Here is a 27,624-nt window from a genome sequence, read left to right on the forward strand (position 1 = left end):
GGACCTTTGACCGCAGCGCTCCCGAAGGGGCGGAGGTCTCAATCGAGGAGTGGGAATTATCGAGGGGATGAAGTCCAAAGCTGATGACGTGTTTAGGATTTTTCATATCTATATTTTATATGCGACAACTAATTTAAGTGTTTCAATGTACAGTACAAAATATATAGTGCAGCGTGGTTGCACGGACGACATTTTTGTGTGGCGTATTTACAAAATGCGCTCCACAATGGACTGTGGTATCATGGCAAGGTTCGAGCAAGAGAGCTGATGACGAGCAATGGATCCAAACACGATTATAGTTGAGATGGAGTATTTTGGGAACTTGCAAAGTACTGTTACGGTGGATTATCGTAGCTTCTCCATGATACTATTAGATATGCAATGGTTCAAAGTGGTACTTAAAAGAGTTGGAGGAACAGTTCGACGAGGTCCATGTGGATTTCTCGAAATAGATTCTGAAAAAAAAAAAGATAGATTTGCCTGACACCTTTATGTTGCCAGCCCATTGTGAACAGGTGCATGAACTCATTTGTTTGTTAATTGTATTACGACTTGGTAGATGTGACAATAGTTTAATCTCTCTTGTACGTGTTTGTGAATAGGTAATCTTCTATCCAAACCCCTGACAACCTCGATGGTGGTATATTATACTTTTAGCTCCCCGAAGTGCAAGAGTATATGATCAAAGCGATGTTCTGAGCATAGATGAGGACAATATGCAAATAGAGGGGTCGATATTGCAAGGGGTGGAGGCCACCAAAAGCTTGGACCATGTAGAGGAGCCAGCATCGGGTAACAATGATGGAAATACATGAGTTGAGAACAAGGTGGACACATCCTTTTGTGGTGACATGTCTATCGACCTTCTAGTTTATACGGAGTTGTGTCAGGAGATTGACATGGGACTACATGATGCTTCATACTTGGAGCATCCAGTTACTCAATTCATTGACTAATTGCTTATAAGGATACATAAGATATGCATTTTAAGTGAGATCATTTTTTTAGGATTTATATTATGGTGCTTTGTATGATTTAAATTGATTATGCTAACATCATTTTTTGTCTGTGTAGGTGATCTTTTTGAATACTTAGATCATCAAGATGAGTCGAGGGATGAGCAATGAGTAGTTGCAGGATATCTTCACGTGCATGTCTCTAGATCAAATGGTGAGATTCAGAGACATGGTAGACTAAGAATTGTCTCAGACATTGTTAGGTCGCTCTATTAGATCTACTTCAGTGCAATCACAGATGCTTCAGCTTCGAGCAGACGAGGTCGATGCTCTAGATTTGGGCCAGAGGAAGGGAGTTATTCAAGGTCAGGGGGATGCTATAGCGATACGAAGGCAGTGAGCCTACGGTCGGCACGGGATATAAGTGCTACTTCTCACTCTCGTGGCGGTTCTAGGGAGTGTGGCTTAGGTGGTTGCTGTGGAGGCACGGACACAAGGTCTCCATCTCGTCATTCTACTGGAGTTGCGTCACTTTCGAAATTTGTCACACCTGTAGGGACGTTTGCTCCACTCACTTCAGCTTTTCTTAGCCGTCTCGTCATTCTACTGGAGTTGTGTCACCTCCGAAATTTGTCACACCTGTAGGGACGTCTGCTCCACTCACTTTGGCTTTTCCTCAGCCATCTGCAAAGTGGCACCCCTATGAGTGCTACACCAATAGATACTACCCCAGTCGGTACACTAGATGTATAGGGGTCTCTTGGATATGCCCAGGAGTGTGGTCGCACGTGGGAGAGAATCCATCTTAGGCATACCCTAGAGGGATATGCCTATCTTGTCGATGATAGGTCTGGAGCCATCATCATGAATGATGAGGGGAGGAGGGTGATGGCTCGCATGAGAGAGTTGTGCCAAAAAAGTTTTTCGGCACAATGTCTTAGATCATTGGAAAAACATACTGGAGGGGAGCAAGGACTACATAATAGCATCCTTGCAGGAGGAGTTTCCGATTCCGGCCACAGCAGATAGATTTTCTACAGATTGGATGATGGATTGCATGCATATATCTATGTCACACACAGACGATTGGACGTACGCAAGGCACTCAAGAGTGGGGCTACAAAGCCCGAGTGGCTAGACGCGGATGACTGGCACCGATGAGGGAGGAGGCTACAGGTTCCCTAGGACATTGGAGTCAGTAGCGCAAGCCAGCAAGGGCATGACTAGAGACCAGAGTGGTCCACCATCTTGGGAGTGGTGGCCACATGACATATCTGGAGGACTTTGTAAGTTTTTATTTTGTTTTGCTTGCTTATTTTTTTGCAATATCCTTTGTATTGACAATCATGTTTCAAACAGTTAGTATTTTGTTTTCTTTGCAACACTCCATTACAAATCGCAATCTGACTGGCCTTGAGACTCGATATGCAGAGAGGCACGGTCTCACTACATTGATTGACAGATTGTATAGACACGACGGCCCTATAATTCACTCATCTTTCTTGTCTGTCGTTACCATGTTTAATTAGAATGCATTATTGTATAGTGGACTGATGTGTAGTTGTTTCTTTTTTTGCACAGTCCGTTCGATACTCCTATGCAACGGGACGAGCTTTCGGATGGCGAGGATGTATAGCTCACCCTTGGATTCCTAGAGCTCATACACCCTTCTTTTTTTGTCGCGTAATCTATGTAGACATTTTCTATGCAGTAGTGACATCTTTCCATGATTATACTAGTCATTTTCGTTATGCGATCATGTATTTATTTCATGTATCAGTGTTATGATTTAAGTATAGTTTGTTTTTGTTTGCAAGAGCATTGTACACAGTGCAGAAACTTTTTGTATGGCCCAAATAAAGCACACAGTGCTAGTTGCCCTACTACAAAAAAAAAAATCCCTGTTATCGTCGGTATTAGTGTTGCAAAATTACATGCACGTGTCGTTATTGGCATCGTTATTGTTGAGAGAGAAAGAGAGTACGAGAGAGATACACAAGACATGCTCCCAAAGAATGATTCGTATTGATGTAGAGCTAGTATATATAGGTGAGACCCAAGTCAAGTGAGAGATGATATATATAGTTGTAACATCCCCACTCAAACAAAGGTCCCTGGCTGCGAGTGAAAAAACCCTTGGGGAGAATAAGGGAAAAACCCGAGCCCCTACACATACCTACGATACAAAAATGATTTACTATAAAGTTTTCTTGAATACAATGATATATGCCTCAATCAATGAGACAAGAACTTGGAACAATACCAAGTGCATGTCTTAATGAACTAAAGCGAGCTTCACTAAGAGCTTTTGTGAAGATGTCTGCAACAACCATTTGATCACTGGGACAATGCTCCACCATAATGGAACCTTTCTTGACTTCATGTCGAACATAATGATAATGAATAGCAATATGCTTTGATTTACTATGTTGTATATAGTCTTTGGTAAGACTAATAGCACTTTGGTTATCGCATCGAAGAGGTGTACTAGATGATGAAGGATGTCCCAAATCTGCGTAGTTGTCAAAGCCAAACTAGCTCACGAGCTGCTAATGATGCAACAACATATTCAGCCTCAGTTGTAGAAACCGCAACACATCGTTGTTTCTTGCTGGACCAAGAAACCAAACATCCATTTACAAAGAAACAATTCCCACTTGTAGATCGCATGAATAAGTGTGAACTTGCCCAATCAGCATCTGTATATCCAATAAGATCAAGAGAAGTTGAAGAAGATAAAGAAGAATCCTCTTGACGACAATAAATAAGACCAAACCCTTGAGGTACTTAAGAATACGTTTTGCAGCACTCCAATGAATAGTGGCAGGGGAAGAAAGATATTGTCCCAAAAAGTTAGCTGCAAATAAAATATCTGGTCTTGTGTCTAAACCAATAAATTGAAGACAACCAACAAGATTAGCAAAAGGTTGATGAATGGTTGATTCTTCATTGCGTGTTGTAGATGTACCCTTGGTAGAGCTCGAAAGAATGGGAGTGTTGGCAGAGTGCGCATTTGTCAACCCAAACTTCTTAACAATATCATTAATAAACTTTATATGGCGAAGAAGAAGAATGCCTTGTTGTCAGTGTCGTTGAACTTGAATACCCAAACAAGAATGTATCTCACCAAGATCCACCATTTCAAATGCAGTCGATAAAAGCTTCTTCATAGCATCCAAGAAAGCAATATTATTTGACACAAGAATAGTATCATCAATATATAGAGCAAGAATAATAAAACATTTTTCCTCCCTTTTGATGTAAAGATTTGGGTCAGCAAAACATGCAACAAAACCTTTAGATGTGAGGAACTGATCAATTTTAATATACCAAGCACAAGAGGCTTGCTTTAATCCATATAATGCACGATGAAGATGGCATACAAGATGCTCCTTTCCTGCAATCATAAAACCTTCAGATTGCTCCATATAGATTTCTTCTTCAAGATCTCCATTGAGAAAAACCGCTTTAGCATCCATTTGGTGAATTTCTAGATCAAATAGTGTTGCAAAAGCCAAAATCATATGAACAGTTGTGGAGCGCACAACGGGAGAAAATGTTTATTGATAATCTACTCCTGCAATCTGTGAGTAACCTTTCGCAACAAGTCGTGCTTTGAACTTATCAAACGAGTCATCAGCTTTGGTCTTGGTTTTATAAACCCATTTACATTTTATAGGAACACGATTTGGGGGGAGTTCAGTAAGAATCCATTTACCTTTGGAGATTAAAGAATCATGCTCAGCTTGCATAGCTTCTTGCCATTGATCCCTTTGAGACGAATTGATAGCTTCCATATACGATATTGGATCCTCTTGGACAAACATAGCATCATCAAAGGCATCATATTCAATAGAATAGAATCCATGCTCTATCTCAATAGGAAGATCGACATAGATCTCCAAATTTTCATCAATCTTCTTTGGAGGTGAAGGAGGTTTATGATCATCAGAATTAGTAGACTCACAAAGCAAGTAAGGAAATGCACTAAGCAAAGACTGTGTATCATCTGAAACATCTAACGACCATGTGCCACCCATAGTTTTCTCATCAAATATAGCATCACTACTAATGATAACCTTTTGAGTAGAAGGATCATAAAATTTGTAACCTTTGGAATGATCTGAATAACCAATAAAAATAACCTTCAAACCTGGAGGATCTAACTTATGTCGAGTGTCCTTGGGCACATGAATATAAGCAATGCAGCCAAATGTGTGAAAATGAGAGACTGAAGGTGCCTTCCCTGCCCAGATTGTTATAGGAATTTTACCAGCAGGTGCAGTTGCTGGAAGATGATTTTGAATAAAAACGGCTGTTAGAAGTGCTTCAGTCCAAAACTTTTGAGACAAACCACAGTGTATAAGCATGCAACATATAGCATTAATAATAGTGCGATTTTTGCGCTCCAACAACACCATTTTGCCGAGGAGAATAAGGAACTGTAAACTCATGATGAATACCTTGATCCTTACAGAAGTCATCAAATAGATTGGATACATATTCACCGCCATTTTCACTATGAAGCGTCTTTATAGAGAATCCAGTTTGAAGCTCGACACTTATCTTGTATTGTTTAAATATAGATCGAAGAAGATAGACATGTGTGTACCGTGAGAAATCATCAATGAAAGTTATAAAATATCGATATTGAGACTTTGAGGCAGGGAAAGGACCGCAAATATCGGTATGAACCAAATCCAAGAGAGCACAGGAATGTGATGAAGTAGAAGTGTGGAAAGGCGAAGGATGGTGTTTTCCAAGTGTACAGTACTCACATATTCCCATACGTGGATGAGATTTAAGATCCATACCTTACACAAGACCATGACGATGAAGATCAAGAATTTTGGCAAAATTGGAGTGTGCAAATCGTTGATGCCATAATTTGCAATCTGCATCTCCAGGGGCAGTAACAACATTTGCAACTATATCGTTCAATGATAGCTCAAATAGATTACCATGTCGAGGAGCCACTGCTATAGTATGTCCGTCTTTCTCTATACAACATTGATTATGATCAAAGCCAACAAACAAACAAAGAACAACTAGACGAGCAACAGAAAGAAGATTTCTTTGCAAATCTGAAACATGAAGAACTCCTCTTAATATTCTAGTGGATGAAATAGTCCCCAGATATAAATCACCCACTCCTTTGACTTGACAAGTCGTATCATCCGCAAGGTAAACAAACTTCTTGACAGGAAGAGAATGATAATTGTGAAGCCACTGCGATTGGTATGTCATGTTTCCAGTGGCACCTGAATCAATGATGAATATAGAACCATCATGAACATGAAGTACCTTTTTTGGAGAGATATCATGATGGACGAAATTGAGCTCCTGATGAGTATGATCATCATCAGTTGTAGTTTGTTGAACAATATAAGCTCGAGAACGTTCTTCATCATATATGCGTTTATAACAACGACGAGATGGATGATCTATATGTGCATAATAATCATGAGGAAAAATTTTGGACGAGCGAGGTTGCTTTGTAGTAACTCCATGCTCCTCATCATATTGACGTGCTTAGCAATCAGAAGCCACATGGCCTTTCTTATCACAATAAGAACAATATTTGTTAGGATAAGCAAGACGAGAAGATTTACTACCCTGATTAGGGCGTCCACCCTGCTGAAAAACGTGAAGCGAGACGCTTGCAAGCGACAAAAGCAGCATCAAAATCCCTTTGTTCACGAGTGATGAAAACATCATCATATTTTTCCAAATGATGCTCATGACATTGAGAATATTCAATAAGAGATATACATGCTTTGTCAAAGTGGATATCATCCTTGTTAGACAAAATAGTGATGATATTGTCATATAAAGGATCTTTGATGGTATGAAGAAGTTGAGTAATAATCTTATTTTTAGCAACAGGAGCGCCGGCAGCACCAAGATGATTGATAATGTCTTTAAAAGCCTCGATATGAGAGATGCATAGAAGTACCAACCTTATATTGAAGATTCTTCAAACAAATTTGGAGATATAAAATTTCGGTGACCAATTTCTTCTCAAACGTTGAGATAAGATACTCCCAAATAGCATGAGAGGTTTCCAGATGAAAGACGTCCAACATAAGTGAGTCAGGAAGTGCGGATAATATATAACGACGAGTCGCTTTGTCACGACGAATCCAATCAGTATGATCAATTTTCCATTGTTCAAATAACGGGCCATTAGTAATCAAAGAATTGTTATTCATCACATTAGTAGGTTGAACTGGGCAAGACATGTCACCCAAAATAATATCAAATAATTCGTCACCTTCAAGAATTAGCATCATCTTTGCTTTCCACCCACGAAAGCCTTGTCCTTGGAAGAAGGGAACCGAATGTTGGCTAGACGGATATCCATTTACAATTACATAATTGGCCATGCCTGTATGTCGAGAGAAAACAAATAAGATGAGATCGCAGAATCTGCAAACCATGATCAAGACGAGCGTAGTTGAGATGCATGACAATCAAAATAGGGAGATGCACGTAAGAACGACGAAAAGTATTGAGTGATTAAAAAGAAAGCCCGAAATAGAGAGATGTAACGTGCAAGACGAGATGACGCGTATAAGAAAAGTGCTATTTTGGTCAAGAAAAGAACGTGAACGATAATAAAACATCGCTAAAAATAGCAAGATATTTGCTTGTCGTAATCAACGTCATTAACAAAGACGAGTGATTAACAAATTGTAATGGGGGATTAACGAACTTTAATTAGAATTACAATTTTAAATAAAGAATCACAGATTCGAGCAGAATTGTTGTCTTGAATCCTGAACTGTCATAACTTTTGATCTAGAACTCCGATTGAAGCGGTTTTGACAGGATTCGAGAGCACAACGAAATTAACTAATACTTCTAAAGAAAAAATTAACTAATACTTCTAATTTAAACAAGTTCATGTATCAAATCATCACTTGTGCAAAGAATTCAATCAAGTATAAACAACTTATCTTCCTTGTTGTTGCTACGTATCCATAGCTCTGATACCATGTTGAGAGAGAGAGAGAGAACTAGAGAGATACACAAGACATGCTCCCAAAGAATGATTCATATTGATGTAGAGTTAGTATATATAGGTGAGACCCAAGTCAAGTGAGAGATGATATATATAGTTGTAACAGTTATTAGCATTGTAGAGCATGTTATCAGCATCGTTATTTGTGTCGATATCAGCTAATACTAATTTGTGTCGGTATCAGTGTTGTTATTTCTATCACTTTTAACGTCGGTATAAGGCCTATATCTTGTAGTGATATAATCTTTTTTCATAGAACATAAATTCATCAGTGTAAGACAATGAATCAATGGGAATCCAATTATTTGCAGCTAATTTATTCCAATCAGCTTGAAAACTAGGGTCTTGGTAGTAGGTATCTTTCATAGGGAGAAGAGAATCAAAATATATCACAGAGATATTATGAATAGTTGGTCTTCTACTTAAAGCATCGGCAACAACATTCTCTTTTCCAGGTTGATATTGTATGAGTGGATGTAAACTTTGAATAAAACCAGCCCATTTAATGTGTGGGTCATATATTTTGTAGTTGACTAAGGAGATGTTTAATGCTTTGTTGGTCAGTTTTGATCATGAATTTAGATCCCATTAAATAGTGTTTCCATTAACGTAAAGCTTGTACTACAGCTAGCAATTCCTTATCATAGGTAGAATACTTAAGTTTAGAAGGTTTAAGTTTGTAGCTAGAGTAGGCTACGGGATGGGAATCTTGCATAAGGACTGCTCCTATTCCAGATCCACTAGCGTCAATGACTACTAGGAAAAATGGTCTATTAAAGTTAGGTAATTGCAATACAGGAGCATGAGTTAAAGAATATTTCAGTAAATCAAAGGACTTTTATTGATTGTCGGACCAATGATACACAATGCCTTTCTTTAATAATTTTATCAAAGGTAATGCAAGCAATGAAAATTTTCTCACAAATTTTTTGTAAAAGCTAGCAAGACCTAAGAAAGAACGTAATTCGTGCACATTTTTAGGTATGGGCCAATTCAAAATTGGTTCTATCTTTTTAGGGTCAACTTCAATACCTTCAGATGAAATAGTGTATTCAATTTATGTTTGGAAAAATTCACTGTTTTCAAGATTAGCATATAATTGATTCTGTTTAAATAATTTGAAAAACAATTATAAATGTTCATAATGCTTGTTTTCATTTTTACAGAAAACCAATATGTCATCAAAGAAAACAATGACACAATGCTGATGCTTCCAAAATATGTGATTCATCATACGATTGAATGTGGCTGGTGCATTAGTTAAACCAAAAGGCATAACAAGGAATTCATAGTGTCCAAATTGTGTTCTAAATGCAGTTTTGAATATATCAGATGTGTCCAATCGTACTTGATGGTATTCAGATTTGAGATCTATCTTGCTAAATATTGTAGATCCTTGTAGTTTGTCCATAAGATCATCTACCCTAGGAATCGGATATCTATTCTTAATAGTGATCTTATTTAGGACACGATAATCAATGCACATTCTATAGGTATTGTTTTTCTTCTTTACTAATAGGAAAGGTGCACCAAATGGAGAACTACTGGGTCTAATGAGTCCTTGGGTTAACAATTCTTCAACTTGGGCTTGAATTTCTTTCTATTCAATTTGGTTATGTCTATATGGTGCTTTACATGGTAGGTGTGATCCAGGAATTAGATCTATCTTATGATCTTCGGGATGTATAGGTGGTAAGTTAAGTGGTAAGTCAATAGCAAAAAAATCTTGAAATTATGAAAGAAATTGTGCATGCCTAGGATGCATCTGATTTTCTTTAGCTTCAATTTCATTCACCCATATTAAGTAGAATTTGCTACCTTTTCGTATGTTTAGCCTATGTATGACTAAGCAATGGAAAATTATCAAAAGTGTGCATACCATGCAATGTGATTTGTTTCCCATTAGAATGAATCTTCATTGAATGCGTGGAATAATCTATATTGGGATTGTGCTGATGATGCCAAGGCATTCCTAAATGTCACTAGATTGTAAAGGTACAACTAAGAAATTTTGACGTTCAACATAATCACCAATTTAAATTCTAAGTTATGCACTTCTTGTATTCCATTGTATCTAGTGCCTAAGAATGCAGCCTTGATGCAATAATGAGTAGAAATAGTATGTAAATTCAATTCTTTGACCAATTTTGCAGAAATAAAGTCGTATGTGCTCCCATCATCATGTAAAACAGTCTTTTCTTTAACATGCACAAGACATTTCATCGTTATAATAAAGAATGGGGATTTGGCATACTTGGTAAAGTATCTGAAGTAGTGCCGATATCATCATCGTCTTCCATGAAATGTTTTTTTTCTTCATGTTCTTCATCTTCTGTTGCTCCCAAATAGTTGATATGAACAGTTGGCTTTTTGGATTGACAATTCGCCGCTAGATGTCCAGGTTGATGACATTTGTAATATACTATAGGTTTGGCTTTAGACACATTATTGGTAATAGTGAAAAGTTTAGAAATGTTGTAGTTTGGCTGTAAAGATGGTTTAGGGTTTGGATTTGTGTTTGATGGTAAAGCAGGGAGTCGTATCAAAGATTTACAAAATGAAGATGGAAGAAAATGGTTTTGATTGAATCTTTGAAAAATTGAATTGAATTGTTTTGAACCAAAGTTACCATTAGTTTGAAATTTTTGTGGTCACTTCTCTCGTCCTCGAATTTTGTCTTCATTGTCATGGGCCAAGGAAATTGCATTTTCGAGAGTCGTTAGCTTGAACATGTTCACCTCTGCATAAAAATGTCCAAGTAAGCCAGATATAAATTTGTGTTTATGGATTGCCTAAAGTACATCTTCGAGCATTTGAAGTTCCAATAAAGCATTCAGAAAACACTTGGTATATTGTAAAATAGACTCACGATCCCTCTTTGCAGAAGATCCCATTGTTTGATTTTTTTTTGTGGAATTAGGGTGGAAGGAAATTCTACAAAAATTTCTTTTGGAAAGTCTCCCAAGTAGTAGGACAATCAATGCTTTTGTGGACAACAGTCCACCATAAGGATGCTCTGTCCACCACTAGATGATTCGTGACACAATTTTGTCTTTCTCAGCATATTGTTCTTTAGGGAAATAATCATCAAATTGACTTATAAAAGCAAGTAAAGTCTTTCCATCGCGTGATCCATTGAAAGTACGAAATTTGAAATTTCTTTCACTTATCTTTGTTTCTTTCTGAATAGATTGCACTTCAAGTGTTGCATCGATCATGCGTCGTATAAGATCTTTAGATTGCGGTCCATCTTGGTCGGTGGTAGATAGTTGCAGACTGGCCAATTGAGCTTGCAAAGTTTGACGTGCTCTTCATTCCTCTTGAAACTGTATCATAATTAAGTCGAGTTTTTGCTCCATCGTTGGTTCCAGTAGATCACCTTCGGCCATAAAATCTTCCATGGTTTGATCAGACATCTTGCAAAATGCCAAAGGACCTCATATACTTGAAATCTTGTTAGCCGGATGAGTGTAGCTCAAAGTCGAGTTTACAAGGCTTATTTATTTATTTTTTAGTGGCTTTCTGTAGTATTTCTTATTTGCAGATGCTGAATTTGATATCACTGTCGTCTTCCAAGAAGATAGTTCGTGCCTACACACTGCTTATAGGAATCTGTTTGTTGGAATTGAACTCTGTCATAGTGCAGGGTGAACAGTAGCTTGCAAAGAGGGTAAAAACCGATTCAGGATTAACCAATGTGAACTGATGCTATGGGAGAGGTTGAATCTTGATAGTTGGTAACCTTAGTAGCTTTAGGAAATAGTTAAGCTTTATGTAAAAAGCTTTAACTATCTTAATCGTTGACGTCAGGATAAGAATATGTACTCAACGGATTTGGTGGCGATCTGAAGATGGTGCCATCACAGTCAATGAATTTTTGGAATTACAAGACTTTCTTTAAACCTTTTCAAGCTTAATGGAGTTTTTAACGTATAAAACCTCTTCTCTCTGTCTGAGAACTCAGACAAAAAAACGTGTTGTTAAGAGAACTTTCCAGGTGGTCCTTTGCATGTACAGGGGCCAGTCCTTCACGATGCAAGAGCATAGCAGGGGGTTCTCTTGAGAAAGGTATTTCCTTAAGAGTTTTCAAAATAGAATCTTTTAAGGTGCCTAAGTAAGGCATATCTTATACTACCAATCACGATCGTGATCACAAGTTGTGTCACACAAAATATATGTTTGGTGATTTATAAGTTGTCAAAGTTGGTGCAATGGATGTGATAGAAGGAGATAAGAATTATCCTCAAGTGAATCTACAAGGTAAGGAGCAATGGAGACAATCTATCTCATTGAGAAGTATTTACCCATAAGTATACTCACCATATAGACTCATCTTCTACTATATCTTATGGATGAAATGGAGATTGCAAGACTAGTCCCCCATACCCAATGGATGTTCTTTTTGGAGCATCTCCCTTCCTCTCCCTCACATTCTCCATTTCTCTATAATTTTCATCTCTCTTTCTTTATTTCTCTCTCTGCCTCTTCCTCTCCCTCCCTTCCTCCCTCCCTCCCTCCCTCCCTCTCTCTCTCTCTCTGTGTCTCTATCTCTCTCTCTCTCTCTCTCTCTCTTTGTCCCTCCCTCTCTACCTCTCTCGCTGCATTCTCTCCATCTATTCCTCTCTCTCTCTCTCTCTCTCTCTCTCTCTCTCTCTCTCTCTCTATATATATATATATATATATATATATATATATATATATATATATATATATATATATATATATATATATATATATATATATATATATATATATATCCCTCTCTTTATTTCTCTCCTTCCCCCTCAGTATTTTTCTCTATCGCTATTTCTCTCCCTCTCTCTCTCTCTCTCTATACATTTCTTCATAGAGAAAAATATAGAGAGGAGGAAAAAAGACAAAAACAAAGAGAGAAGAGAGAATGCACTTACCTTAAGGCTTGAAGAATTTGTGATCTTCTTCTTCTCCTAGCTTCATGACATTCATTTTTCTCCACTCCTTTTCCTTTTTCATCATCTCGTCCTTCTTCGCAAATGGTGCCCGCTGCCTCTCTCTCTCTCAAGCTCCCTTGCTTTCATTTTAGCTCTCTTCCTCTCTCTGTCTTTCTCATTCTTACTTCACGCTCATCTATCATTGCAAAAATGTAGCACTCTACTTCCGTGCTCTTATATTCCGCATGATGCCTCATTGTTGGGATCGCTAATGGTATCACAAAATGTTGCTATTAAAATGTGTATCTGTATCTGTCTATTTTCTTGTAGTGAAAAGAGAAATTAAACTTGGACTAGGTAATATAAATTGCTCTAAGTGCCAAAATGAACTAGAGATAATACCTCACATTTTCTTGAATTATAAAGCTAATAAGCGTGCTTTCATTTTTTCATAGATTCTACCTTTCTACCATTTGAAGATTAGTTGGAAAGCAGTTTTAATTTGGAAAATTATGGGATACCCCATGTGGTCTAAAAGTGGTTAAGAAGTATCTATCTTTAGAATGCATGGCTCTATAATAATGAAGTCATATTAAACCCCATGGCTCTATATGAAGCCTATGGGATACCCCATGTGGTCTAAAAGTGATTTAGAACAAGGTTTTTGGTGTAGGTGGAGTAGGTTCAATCCAAAATTCTACAATGGCATACGAAGTGGCTGAAGAATAAGAACATTGAAGAGCCCAAAGACAACATTACCTTCAAGAATTTTTACAAATTTCAAGATAAAAAACATTAAATGGTTCAATGTGAAGCTATGCTTGATGATCACTTTTCTCAAAAATAGGAACCAATAGTGCAGAACTTACACGGCTAAGCCATGACTAACATAATCTTAGCCGCCACCAAAATGTAGTAGTGAAATATCTAATCAAGAAATGCTCACTCAGCATAGCTAGAAACCGAGCTGCAAGGGTTATAGGCTTCCCAAGGAAAGAGATAAATCTATAGCATTTCGTATTTCTCTTTAGTATGCTCTAATGTTCCTCCAAAACGAAAGAAAAATCCTTTGATATTGACTGTGATAAGTTAATCAATGAACAATGTGTCACACACTAGAGTATTCCACAAACCAAGATATTTAACTTTTGAAAATTCCGAGAGGTACACCATCTCATACGAAGTTAAAAATGTGCTAGGCAGCTAACTATTTGGAAAAATCATACAAGTCAAGCTTCTCACGCTGGATTGAGGAGAGCTTGTTCCTCTTTCTTCTGTTCATATTTCAAAATGTGTTAGGCAGTACCTATTTGGCAGAATCATATACCGTCAAGCTTCTCAGGCTGGATTGAGGAGAGCCCCTTCCTCTTTGCTTCTGTTCATATTTCAACAAGTGTTTCTTTTTGGATAAATCCGAAACTAAAGATGGAACGGAGCCAGCTAACGTTATGTGAATCAAGAGTTCCCTTTTTGGACATGCTACAAAATATAGCGGATGTAATTTGTGGCGCTTGACATGGGTTCTTCATGATGGTGGCTATAAGCAGCTGGATATTGAGCCACAAAGATATTGCTGACATCCAGCGCTAGTGGTTTTCTGCAGGTCGGACAAGAAGCGCACGGAACAGGATGCTGGGATGACAACCAGAACCACTTGTCGATGCAGGAACTATGGAAGCCATGGCTACAGCTGGGGAGAACTCTGATGAGGTCGTCATCCTGGAAGGCGTTCAAACAGATGGCACAACAATAGTCTAGAAAACGCGCGCGACCATGGCATTCATCTGCTGCCTCACCGTGATTTGTGAAATAATTTACCGTGAGGTCGTCCTGTACTGTCCGTAGTGAGATGGCGCCCTGTGCCTGATCAGACGCAGTACTTATATTACTACGTTGAGCAGTGGCAGCGGCTGTGGCAGTGACAGACGAGAAAGGACTTGAAGGCATGGCGGCTTCGACGGCCGCGATGTTCACGATATTGAATGTGACTGTGACCGTCGCTGGTTGAGTCCACGGAGCTGGATATTCATGGTAAACTGACGGCTGATGTTCTGGGTGTCGCTGCATGTGCTGCCGTTTAGTAGGCACTATCAGGGAGGTTGCCAGGACCAGAAGCCAAACACCCAGGAATATGAAGACCCTTTGAACCGTCGGATCGATGTCGAGCGTCAGGTCATGATCCATTTCTGTCTCTCATGTCTGGAGCGGCCAGCCGATATTAATAATACGGATCACATATCCCAGAAGCATGGACGTCGGAATTACCCACGGTCCGACATCAACCTAGAACTCACGGCCTCACCTTAAAATGCCGTGCTCATTAGTGCGTTGTGCGAATAATGGCAAGCCTGCAGCCCATTTCTGCCTTGTGCGAACACTGGCGAGCATGCAATCGCACACCCTACAGGTGTTCTCCAGGCACGCCACCTAGTGCTCGGCGCAAGTGATTCAGGCGCCCCCGGCCAGGGCCCTGACTCTCTAGACTCCTACATGCCAGCGGACGTCTACCAGAATTCAACGCTCTTTTTGTGGAGGCTGCTGCACTACCAACTTCAACCGGCAATTACACTGAGTGGGCGACTGTGCTGTCACCTTCAAGGTGCAGGGTGCCGCCGCTTGTTGCATTCAATATGGACTCGCAATACTCCAGCCTTCAGGGCAAAGATCGACAGTCCAACGGTGAGTCCGGACTCGCCCGATGCTAGCGGTCACGGGTGCGTCACGAGAGAATTCAGGCAGTCTCAACTCTCCTGTCTGGGCCTGATTTACCGGTGACGACTCACGAGTCCATCGAGGCTCACTATCGGTGTTTATGCCAACCTTTAGGTGCTCAAAATGTGTGTGAATTGGTAGATCAAGAAACATCGTGGGTAGTTCTAATCATACTAAAACTAAAGAATGTGTGGACTACATCAACTTTCCACAAAGCTGGATGACAAAGTAGTTCATGGATTAAGTAATATGCAAATTCCTCTTTCCTATGTAAGAAAAGGACGGATTTGGAGAATTGTACAATCTTTTGTTTACTAGGGCTCTTGCTATGTGCTACTAAAGTTTCCAAAGTCAATCAGGAAACCTAGAGGTATATGGCTCATTAAAACATGGAGGGCCACTTTTTTCCAACAAATTTAACGCTACTAGGAATGCTATCAATAAATTGGCATATGATATTAGCTTGAATCTCTACATTAATCTCACCATTACTTCTCTAAGTAATAAGCAAGGTTAGAAAGAAATTATCTAAATTATGGCATATTATTAGAGAGAATATAGCTCATGAAACATGGATTAACTAGAACTTAGCTTGGAACTCTAGATCTTGACTATCTGTAAATATCATCCCATCTTGGTTTGCCATTAGTAAATCTAAACAAGCATTTTTTTGCTTTATCATTATTCTTTGTGAACACCGCTTGAACAATGTCTCAATGAACTCTTTATGGTATGGCTCACTTTACAAAACAATCAGAGAGTTCAAAGAAAGGCAAAAAGAAGTGACATGAAAGAGTGCAATCACCAAAGAATACTACTCTTGAATCTTCTAGCAATCAAGTCAAACACAATGACCTTGAAACGGAAGGAAATGACATTTGTTGGAGAGCCTAGCACTACAACAAAAAGGCTCCATAGACGCGCTTGTAGACGCAATATTTGAACTGTGTTAAAAAATGTCGGGCACGTTTATTATCGTGTCTACTGCTACGTCTAAAATTTCGCATCTAAAAGTGCACTTATAGTCAGAGTTACACGCCCATATAGACGCGCATATAGACACGCGTATTGACGCGCTACGTAAATATATAATCATATTTTTTTTTAAAGTGGATATATTCATATTGTGCATCTATACACGTGTGTATCTGCACGTCTAAAAAAGCATTTACTCTGCAAGTTTTTGACAAGAATAGATGCGCATTTATCCTGCAATTTAGACGTGCTGATAGACACGCAAAACAGAGGTATGAAAAAAACCAGAGAGCATGTGGCTTTGCATCCACAATGCTCTCTAGTTTTTTTTCCCCCTATCAACATCAAATTGTATACTTATGGAAAATAGAGAAAGATTGTTTCGAAGATTTTTGTACTAAAAACAAAACAATGTATGTAGAACACGAAATTTCATATATATAGATGAAACGTTTTTACATGATGAGTTCTAGTGCTTGTGACCTCAAGCATGGTCATGGTCGCAAGCAGTAGCTGAAAGTAATAGATATCAAAAATGAAAACTACAAGGCAAGGGGAGGCATGCATTCATGGGGCTCCTCTACATCTCCTCAGAAGAGGCATCATCGTCACTACCACCACCGTTGCCACCACCGCTACTACTAGTCCCCCCTTCTCTATCCTCAACTGCATTAGGGTTCGCCTATACAAAGGATTAAGGTATATAAATACCATTACAAACAATAAATTAGAGTTACCTATACTTTTCATGTAAAAAATAAAACATACCTCTTCTGGTTGTGGAATCCTCATGGCACGATTATATTGCTCCTCCATGATGAGTCCCTCCTCGTAGAAATGCAGCCAAGTGGACGCCCGGTTATGACCTCCATGGTAGCCTACCTCTCTAGGAGTAGGCATCTTACCAACGATATGATACAAATTTCAACATACAACGTATTAGAACACACTATATAATGAAGTGAAACAAATTACAAAATTTAATTTTTTTTTTAAAAATCAAATAATACTTACAAACTCAGCCTCTAATGACTCCCTGCCACCTGATCCATAATGCGACGATCCCATGGTTGCCATCTGGATACGTCACGCCTCTGCATGCTGGCAACTTGTTCTTTTCTCTACTGCTCTCTTCTTGGCCTCTTTCCACTCCCTGCAGTGGCAATTGGGTGGTTGACCATATCCAGAGGGCGCCCCTACTCTTGTCTCCGCAATGACTCCTTGGCGCGCGTCATAAGGTGAGACCTCTTGTTATGAAGCGTGTCTCTCACCTTTGACCGTCCCCAATCATCTGAGAATCATGAATTCTCGAGATTAGGGTACCTTCTATGTACTGCCCGCAGCACCTCTTGCCACAAACCTTTTTTTTTGTGCTTGAAGGGAATCATGGAATCTTTGTATGTGGCATGCACGACACTCCTCAAGTAGGCTATCACTTCCCTCCCCTCAGAGTCATGCAAGATACCACCAATATTAGTGACAGAGTAGTACATCTGTGGAGGCTCACCTCTCTCATTTCCCGATGAGGGTGATCGAGAGCCACCTCCTAGGCAGCCCCCACAAAGCCCTCGACCTCCTCGTCCTCCCGCACGACTCTCCCTCCTCCCTCGACGGGCACTACCCTCTACCTCACTCGATGCATGTGCTTCTGCAGATGCACGTGCTTCAGCCGATCCATGTACTTCAACTGATCCCTGTGTGTAATATTGCCAATGGATAAGGGAAAAAAAAATTTAAAAAAATTAATTATCCCGTCCTTCTCCCCCAGCCGACATCGTGTTGGAGAAGAGGCAGGGAAGTCATGCTGAATAAGCAGCACGTTGGGGCTCATGAATGAGCCGAGGCCATGTGTGTTGCCGCGTAGGGGAGGGAGGAACCTCTCCCTCCCCCTATATAAATCACTGCTGGGCACCATGAGGTAGGGGGAGGTGCTGTCGGTCGCTGATCTGTGAGGAGAGAATTCGCCATAGATGCTGTGAGGAAGGGAGAGGTGAGGCGTTGACTGCCGCCGAATACCCGGCCCTCGGCGCCCTCTAACATCACAGACCCACCCCCGACCATCGTAACACTATCGACCGGCGTTGTTTGCTTTCCCCCTCCCACATGGCATTGAAGCTTCAGAAGCTTCCTTGGGGGAAGCTTCTAAGGGGCCTCATAAGCCCCCTTTTCCCCCCTAGCCCTTCCCATGGTTCCTTTGGGCTTTGGAACCACCCCACCCCCAGCCCCGCCCCCCCCATGTTCAAAGCTCTCTTAAGCCCCCTTCCCGTGGGCTTTGGAACCACCCCCCCTCCCCCCCCCCCCCCCCCCCCCGTGCTTAAATCTCTCTTAAGTCCCCTTCCCGTGGGCTTTGAAAGTACCCCCCCTAAAATTCCCCCTTAGGCTTCACAAGCCCCCTTTCTCCCCCCAATAAAAGTTGACCTTAAAGGTCTTAATTCCCCTCCCGTGTTTTAAATTCCCCCCCTTAGGCCTTTTTCATATAGCCTTAAGTCCACCCCCTAGAATTTCTCCTAAGGGCCCCCTTAACCCTTTTTCTTTCCCCTCCTCGAATTTCCCCCCTTGATCCCCCCTTAGGCCCTTTTCCCGCCCCCTCAAAAAGCTTTTATCTTATAGTTTTTTTTCTATAAATTCCTCCTAAGGCCCCCCCCCCCCTTAGCCCTTTTTTCCCGTGTAAAAACAAGCCCTACTCGCGAAGGATTTCCACAATACCCCCTTCCCGGGTTTTTTGATCCCTTTCCGTAGTTCTTCCCTCCTCCACACACACATCCCTTCAAAGAGTCTCCACGAAGGGAAGCAAAAGAACTTGTAAAGAACGGTGAAACTTAAGAAGGAAATTCGCAAAGCAGCATCGACGATGGAAAGGCTACACTCGCAATGCCTCCTAAGAAAGCCCAAGGCATAGCCACAGGAGGGTCGTCTCCTGGCATCCACATGGACATCTCACCCCAAGCCCAGGTTTTCCTTCCTAATTTTTATTTGGTATTGTTGTAATTCAATCATGCAAGGTTAATTGTTAGAAATAGGATATATTTTTATTTGTCCTAAATGCTCACGACGAAGGAACTACTTTCAATAAAACATGCAACATAAAGGAAGCATAAATGCATTTCTAGCAAATAGCTTTATGCATTGAAATGAATTAAAAATTGGATTAATGTCCATTAAAATAGTATACTTCGTTTAAAGCCTAGAAGTATAAACTGCATCTCACACTATTAACCCATATCCTCTTCGCAATGAATCATCATGGAAAGTGCAAGGCATGAAATGATTCTTACGATGCATAACTTTAGGAAATTATCGTTTATCAATTGCATGAATTCAAGTAAAAGGTTGCTTGTTTAGCATGAATTCTTGTTCGCAAAGTTATAGGAAGATTAGTTGGAATTTAACCTAACCTATGCCTGACCTCAAATCGATAAGTTAGGGTTGAAAAATCAATTTACGCATAGACAACGAGTCATGTGAAAAATGATCACGTAATTATCTTCTAGAGTTAAACAAATTGGCATAAACCTAAAACACCTAAGCCGCGGAGTACTCGTTTAAATTGAGTTAAAATCTAATAAATTCACTAGGAAATTAATACGTGACCTAATCGTACGTATTGCAAAAAATGAAACTCCTATACCTTAAATACTTGCCCACATTCACTCAATGTAGGGACAGTGAAATGTAATTGGAAAGTGAACTAGGGTTTGTCCCTAAGATTCTTACAAGATGGAACTTGGAAACCCTAGGTCTAACGACGTCAGCCTAATGTAATCATGAACAGATTGTTTCGTGACTCCGTTCAATGAGTAGAATAAGTCTCATAGTTCGATGCGACACTTGCGCAGCAAGTGCGGAGTCATATGATCTTGTGACTGGATCACAAGAGAATGGCCAAATTTTTACAATGAGGTTGGTGGGTCCTTACACAAGTTATCTTGCAAGAGGATGAATAATCATCCTAATTTAGTATCTTTCTGGAGTAAAGAAGATTGATTGGAAACTAAAGACCAGCTCATAAACTGAAATAACCGATGAACTTAAGGTTTGACCAAGTCAGGTTAATAGGGTAGGGCCTAACCCAGGATATAGGGGATCTTGCCAAGTTGCAAGTCATCCCGGATCAAGCGCTGGATGCATTCGAAAGGAAGGATTCATTCCTTAGCAGTTTGCCAACAAAAACGATCAATGGAAATGTTGTGCTTGCTACAGATTTTAGAGCACTCTTTGGCTTTGTTTGATCAATGAATTAAAAGATAAATGGATATCTATACTTCAGGTTGAAGGCCTGAGGGGAGAGGCAGCTTCAATTACCCATGATTGCCTGCCTGACCCTAACCAAGGGGGTTGTTAATGGCACCGGGAAAATGGACCAAACCCACCGCGAGAGGTCTCTTCGTTGAGCACTACTTGGAGCAGGAGGATGCTTGGATGCCAGAGGGGGCTCTGGCCGTAAATCCCTCGCCTTTCGGGCCCTGCACAAGAGGCTAATGTGACTCGGGATTGGATCTCAAGGCCCGCATACTAGTCTATGGGCGTAAACTTGGATTAGTGATCCCTGTGGATTACTGGATAGCCTTCGGGCAGATTGTGGATAAGCCTACGGGCTGGACTTTTTTGTATTTCAAAGATAATATGATAAGTGTTAATAAGGAACTTGTTTGATATTATATTTCTATGTCAAGTGATATGATTACGTGAAAGAACCAGTGCCTAATGGGCTAATTAAAGAAGTTGATTGCTACATGTCCAACTAATGTGTTAGGTAATTAAATAACTAAAACAACCTGAGGAAAGTGCGGAGGATGGGCTATAGGTCCGTCATACGGATGGGTGGTCCCAGTTGGCTAGGAACTTTTCTCAAATCATGAGGGATAGCAGGAAGATTATCAAAGAACAGAACAATAAAAGCGTTGACCTAGAGTTATGATTGATCCCAATTTACGCTGTTTTAGGGGAATGGAATGGGACTATACCTTATGGCAGAGAGGTTGAGCTTTGCATCCCTCTCGTTTCCCATTCTCCTTGAAGCAAGTGTACCGTGAATCCGCTTCGGACCTAGCGTTTCTGCATAAAGTAGTTCGCTTGGGTCCGACGCTAGTTGCCATTAGAAAATAACCAATAAGAAAAACCCTAATTCAGGTCGATCCTAAGTGGGAACGGTCGAAATACTTCTGCTACGTTCCAGACGCAGAAAGCCCTAGATCGCAAACCCCGTAACATTCCTTGGGAGTGCCGGGTGGAGCTTTCTAGACATCCTTTCCGATGGACTACTAAGACGTGTCCTGAAGATACAAGTGGACACGTTACAATTGGTATCAGAGCCGACCAACAAGGAAATTGTTTTTATGAAATCTTAATAAGAAGAAGTAAAGTAAATGTGGATGTTTCAAATATTTCCTTACCTTCAATGCTGTCTTGCAGAATTACGAAGGGTGGAACAAGTTCTTAGTATTTCGAATCATGTTTATGACTGCAATGCACTCTCCGCATTATCGACAAAGGGTTGAGATTATGAACATCCTAGAGCAAATCTATAATCCATCACCTTTGTACATGGAATGAAGATAGACGGGTGTCTCAAGAATCTACTATATAGCCACCCACCAGTTTGCTTACCTACAAACCAACCTAAAAAGAATCAAGTGTTTAGAAGACTTGAAAGTCGTGAAGCTGTTCATTTTTGTGGAAGCTCACATAAACTCAACTTTACATATTCGAGGTCAGAGGGTTGAGATGAACTCATATGTATATGAGGAAGTAACCCATGTGATCCCTGCCGACGACAGGATTAAAGTGTTGGGGCGCCATGAGAAGAATGGGTTCCAAAGAAAAGGATACCCTGAACTTCCAATGACTTACCGATTCCTGAAGATCCATGACCCGGAACCATACTATTATACAGTTCCTATAGATAGATATAATACAACGTTGTTCTCGCCAAACGAAATGTAAAAATTGGCTTATCATCGCAAAAAATGTTATATTCCAAAAGGGCTATGCCCATATAAATACAAACAAGACTTCTTTTTATCAATGTCTGATTGTGCATTAGAATTGATAAAAAGTTAAGTGGTTAGATTGCCTGGGTGAGAGCGGAATTGAAGATGTAATAAAAATCAATAACATTTATCGTATAATGATGTTAAGAAACCTTTATCCAGGCACAACCCCAAGTACAAGTTCCTAGTTCGCCTCCTACATCAAGTACTGCTTTAATCCAGGAGAAGAAGTTTCTTCTCAAACAGATTAAGCCGCTCGAGTTTGATGGGAGAGGCAGGTCCATCCAAGCTGATGCTGAAATTTGGATTGAATCCATGGAGAATTACTTCGAAGCAGCCGGTACTGCACCCGCCAATCCGGCTATGCTCGCCAAGCTAAAACTCACCGGCGTAGCCAGGCTTTGGTGGAAGCAATGGTGCAGGGATCAAGGGATCGTGGAGGGATCCGTTACCTCGGAGAAGCTGAAGAAAGCCGTGCAGGGAAGATACTTACCACCTGCATACCGCACACAGAAAATGAATGAGTTCTACGAGCTAAAACAGTTGGGACTCCCTCTTGACGCATACTATTCTAAATTTGTCTCACTTCTTAAGTATGCGCCACAAATGGACATGACACAACAGGTGTTCAAATTTTGCGCGGGTTTAAATCCACCAGTAAATACCCTTCTCGAATCCATGCATCCATCAGATCTTCAGGGCGCACTCATTCGAGCTGCGCCTATAATTCAGGAGGTGCAGGCTAGACCAAGGGTAACAAAGCTTGGTCTTACAATGACCCAAACAGAGGAGCATTCAGACCTCAAATGAAGAGAGTTCAAGGTCATAATCAGGGACAAAGAAAGAAAGCAAGGACTAACAATGTCAACAAATTTGTTCCTACTCAAAGTAATGGCCGAAATCTCCATTGTTTCCACTGCAACGAGCCCGGTCATTTCAAGAGGCAATGTCCCAAACTTAGAGGAGGACATCGCCAAGCACCTTTCCAAGGAACAAGGCCGTGGTCAAGGAGCCGCTACCGGAGGAAGAGGAAGAACCGCTTGCATTGCCAATAGGCAAATGTGCGAAGAAGAAGAAGAAGAAGATCTGACCATGGAAGTAGAGTATGAAAGGGTAACAGTTCATGCCGCTCTATACAAGAAAGGGCCGAATCGCCAGTTCTCGATGATTTAGACACCATCGGACTATCAAGGTAAAAGTTTCAAGACCTTGATTGATTGTGGCAGTACACATTCCTTTATCTCACCAGCTTGTGCAAAAATATTAGGAATAGCCATAGTAGAAGCACCTACCTTGCTTGTGGAATTGGCAAATGGTTGTGAGGTTACTTGTACCAGGCAAACTGCTAAGGTAGAATTCTTTCTGGGAGGAAAGAAGACTTCAGACAAATTCAGAGTCATGAGTTTAGGTATCCATGAATGTCTACTCAGAATGAATTGGCTTAAGCCTAATGATGCCCACATTCACTGTGGAAAGGGTCAAGTTTCCTTTCGAAACTCTGAAAGGGAATTAGTCACAACTCAAGGTGAGGCTCTAGTGCCAAGAATCCAATTGGCCAAAGTATCTCGGATCATAAAAGGAGTTAGAAAAGGATTACCTGTCTACTTGATCAAACTCAACAAGTTAGATCAGAAACAAAAGTCTAATAAAGGACCTTCTTGGCTAAAGGAATATGCGGATGTATTCCCTGAAGTGTTGACAGAACTCCCGCCTCAAAGAGAAGTGGATCATGAGATTAAGTTAGTACCAGGAGTTGCACCAATTGCAAAGAGACCTTATAGAATGTCCATACCAGAAGCAACTGAATTGAAGGAACAACTCAAGCAACTGCTAGATCAGGGCTACATCCGGCCTAGCACTTCACCATGGGGAGCTCCAGTACTATTCTAGAAAAAGAAAGATGGGACACTTCGACTATGTATTGATTACCGAGGATTGAATCAATCAACGGTCAAGAACAAGTACCCTATTCCTAGAATAGATGAGCTTCTTGATCGTCTTCAAGGTGCAAAGATCTTCTCCAAGATTGATCTCAGGTCAGGTTACTATCAGATAAGGATTGAGGAAGAAGATATCTCCAAGATGGCCTTCAATACAAGATATGGGCACTTTGAGTTCCTAATTATGTCATTCGGACTTATGAATGCACCCGCTGTTAAATGATGTGGATCTAGGACATGACACAAGCTATGGTGGATCAAAGATGTAAACCAAGTTCATAATGACATGGACAAGTAGAGACAAACCATTACACAAGTGAATTAGGTTCCAAGATAGATTATCTTGGACTCATAAACACCATCTTGTGTAGAATCGACAATGACAGACACTTAACTGAAAGTACAAAGCATCATGAGATTGTGTTCATTTCATAGTCAAGTACAATGCTTTATAGGCTTTGAGTTGTTCCACTCTCCTCACTATGCATATGGGATTCAGGACAGCTCCTCTTGGAGCATACATCATTTGTCTATTTCTCAACACCCCCCCTCAAATGATGAGTCCCTACACTTGCTGGCTCTTGCCCCCCCCCTTCATGATAACATGGCCGGAAAGACTAGCTCATAGGCAGCCTAGTCAAGTTAAAGCTTGAGACTTTACATCTTGGCAAGGGTTGTACAAATCAAATTCACTAAGAAAGATCCACTATGGGAAAAACATATGAAAGATACAATGAAAGTTCTTCAAAACAATCTGTCAGAGTTGTTGATGGTAGTGGAAGCATATTCTTCTTCTTCTCTTTCTTCCATGTATTGGTTTTGGTGATGATCACTTTGCAATTGTTGGGCTCTCTTCTTGTGGAAACATTCACTGGCTACATGGCCAGTCTTACCACAATAGTGACATGTAATCCGATCCTTGTTATTGTTGTTGATGAATCCTCGACCTCTTCCTTTAGATCCAGCAGCTCCTTTGGTGTACAAAAGATTGTCCCTAGATGATGAGACGTTGTCTTTTGCATTCTTGGTTTTTACTTTTCCTTCTTCATTGAGTAGTGAGTGCTCAATATCTTTAAGTGTGAGGCTTGGAACATTACTCAAAGTGGACACAAGCTTTTCATATGGATCCTTGTTTACACTTGCAAGCAGTACAGCTATTGCTTCATCTTCCTCAATATTCTTTTTAAGAGATGCAAGTTGAGTTTTTAAACCTTAAACTTATTAATGTGTATGGTCATAGAAGCACAGTCTTTGATATCCAGTTTATAAAACTGCATGAGAAGTTTTACCTTTGAATTCTTTGCTTGAGTACCAAACATTTTATCAAGTTCCTCCCAGGCGGTTTTAGCATTTCTAATGCCAGATATATGATGTAACACATCATCACTTAATCCCCAAGCAATGATGCCTAGTGCCTTATTATTCATCTTCTTCCATTCTTTGGATTTGAACTGGTCTTCTTCAACGAACCCATCTTCATCATCTTCCTTCTTGTTATCTGCATCATCTTCAAACAAGTCCCATAAGTCCTTTCGCATCAGGTGGTACATGGTCTTTTCCTTCCAGGCATGGAAGCCTTCTCCATTGAACTTTGCTATTTGCTCAAGTTCTGCCATGTTGAGCAGCTCCAATTAACTAAGAAAAGACCAGCAAGGGGGATTTGTGAAGTGTCACAAGGAGGTTAGTGTCAACTGACACTAGTTGAGTATCAATAGATACTATTCTTGAGCTTAGTATTGAATGTCGGTGCTTGATCTTCTTCTTGCTTGTTGATTTGAAGTGTTAATCTTGCTGAGAACTGAGTTCAAACTCAGATAAGAGTGGCAATGTGTGCCCTCAGTTAAAAGGAATGAGAAATTGAAGGAAAAATGAGCTTGCACCTTGATGGCTATGGCTTCCAGGATTAGGGTTTTGACCCAGGCCTGGTTTTTTCCAGATATCTAGAGCTAGAGTTGATCATTTTGGAAACTTTTTTTATGGAAATGTAGCTTACTCCATGCTCTACAAGAACCCCATGATAATCATCAAGATCGGGTAGTACAGTACGCGTGCAGATCAGTGAAACGTAACCAAGTGCAGTTATGGCAGCGACGTCGAATTTCAGCAATGCCAGGCTTGTAGGTATCCAATGTCAGGCTTAGATGTGATAGCCAGAAGCTCCTTGAGTAGAAGAACAATCCTCCTGAAGAAAGCACATTGAAATATTGCATGGTTTGAGAGATATGAGAGCTCAAAGTGAGGTATGTCCTGCAGGCCACAAACTGGGGCTATGGCAGCAACTGACAATAGTGACAATGCTGAGGTCCAGATAGCCAAATCTCATGGATTGATGTGATACAGGGAAGCTTTGTGAGGTGGAGAACAACTTTCCAGAAGGAAGCTCAGAGAGATTTGGTATGTGGAGTGAGATACAGGAGCTTCAAGATGACAGGGTGTGCTGCTGGCTATGGCTGCCACAAGGTCCAACTGAGATTTGAAGTTGAAACTGAAGATATGAGCTCAATGTGGGTTGGTTAGAGATCACCAGAGATGAAGGGAGACTAGAGATTCAGAGTATGAGCTGTGCCATGCCCAACTGGGCTCTGATACCATGTTAAATGATGTGGATCTAGGACATGACACAAGCTATGGTGGATCAAAGATGTAAACTAAGTTCATAATGACATGGACAAGTAGAGACAAACTATTACACAAGTGAATTAGGTTCCAAGATAGATTAGCTTGGACTCATAAACACAATCTTGTGTAGAATCAACAATGACAGACACTTAACTGAAAGTACAAAGCATCATGATATTGTGTTCATTTCATAGTCAAGTACAATGCTTTATAGGCTTTGAGTTGTTCCACTCTCCTCACTGTGCATATGGGATTCAGGACAGCTCCTCTTGGAGCATACATCATTTTTCTATTTCTCAACACCCGCCACCTTCAACAGGTCAATGCAGGATATCTTTAGGCCATATCTTGATGATTCCGTGCTTATCTTCTTCGACGACACTTTAGTCTATTCTAAACAGGAAGAAGATCATGAACCCCAACTTCGGATTGTTGTCCTTGAGACAATGAGGGCACATAAGCTGTATGCTAAAATGAAGAAGTGTGCATTCTTCAAAT

This window comes from Lygodium microphyllum, chromosome 17 (genome assembly GCF_053477565.2).
Source record: "Lygodium microphyllum isolate KBCC chromosome 17, Lygodium_microphyllum_v1.1.10, whole genome shotgun sequence".
In the NCBI taxonomy this organism is placed as follows: Eukaryota; Viridiplantae; Streptophyta; class Polypodiopsida; order Schizaeales; family Lygodiaceae; genus Lygodium; species Lygodium microphyllum.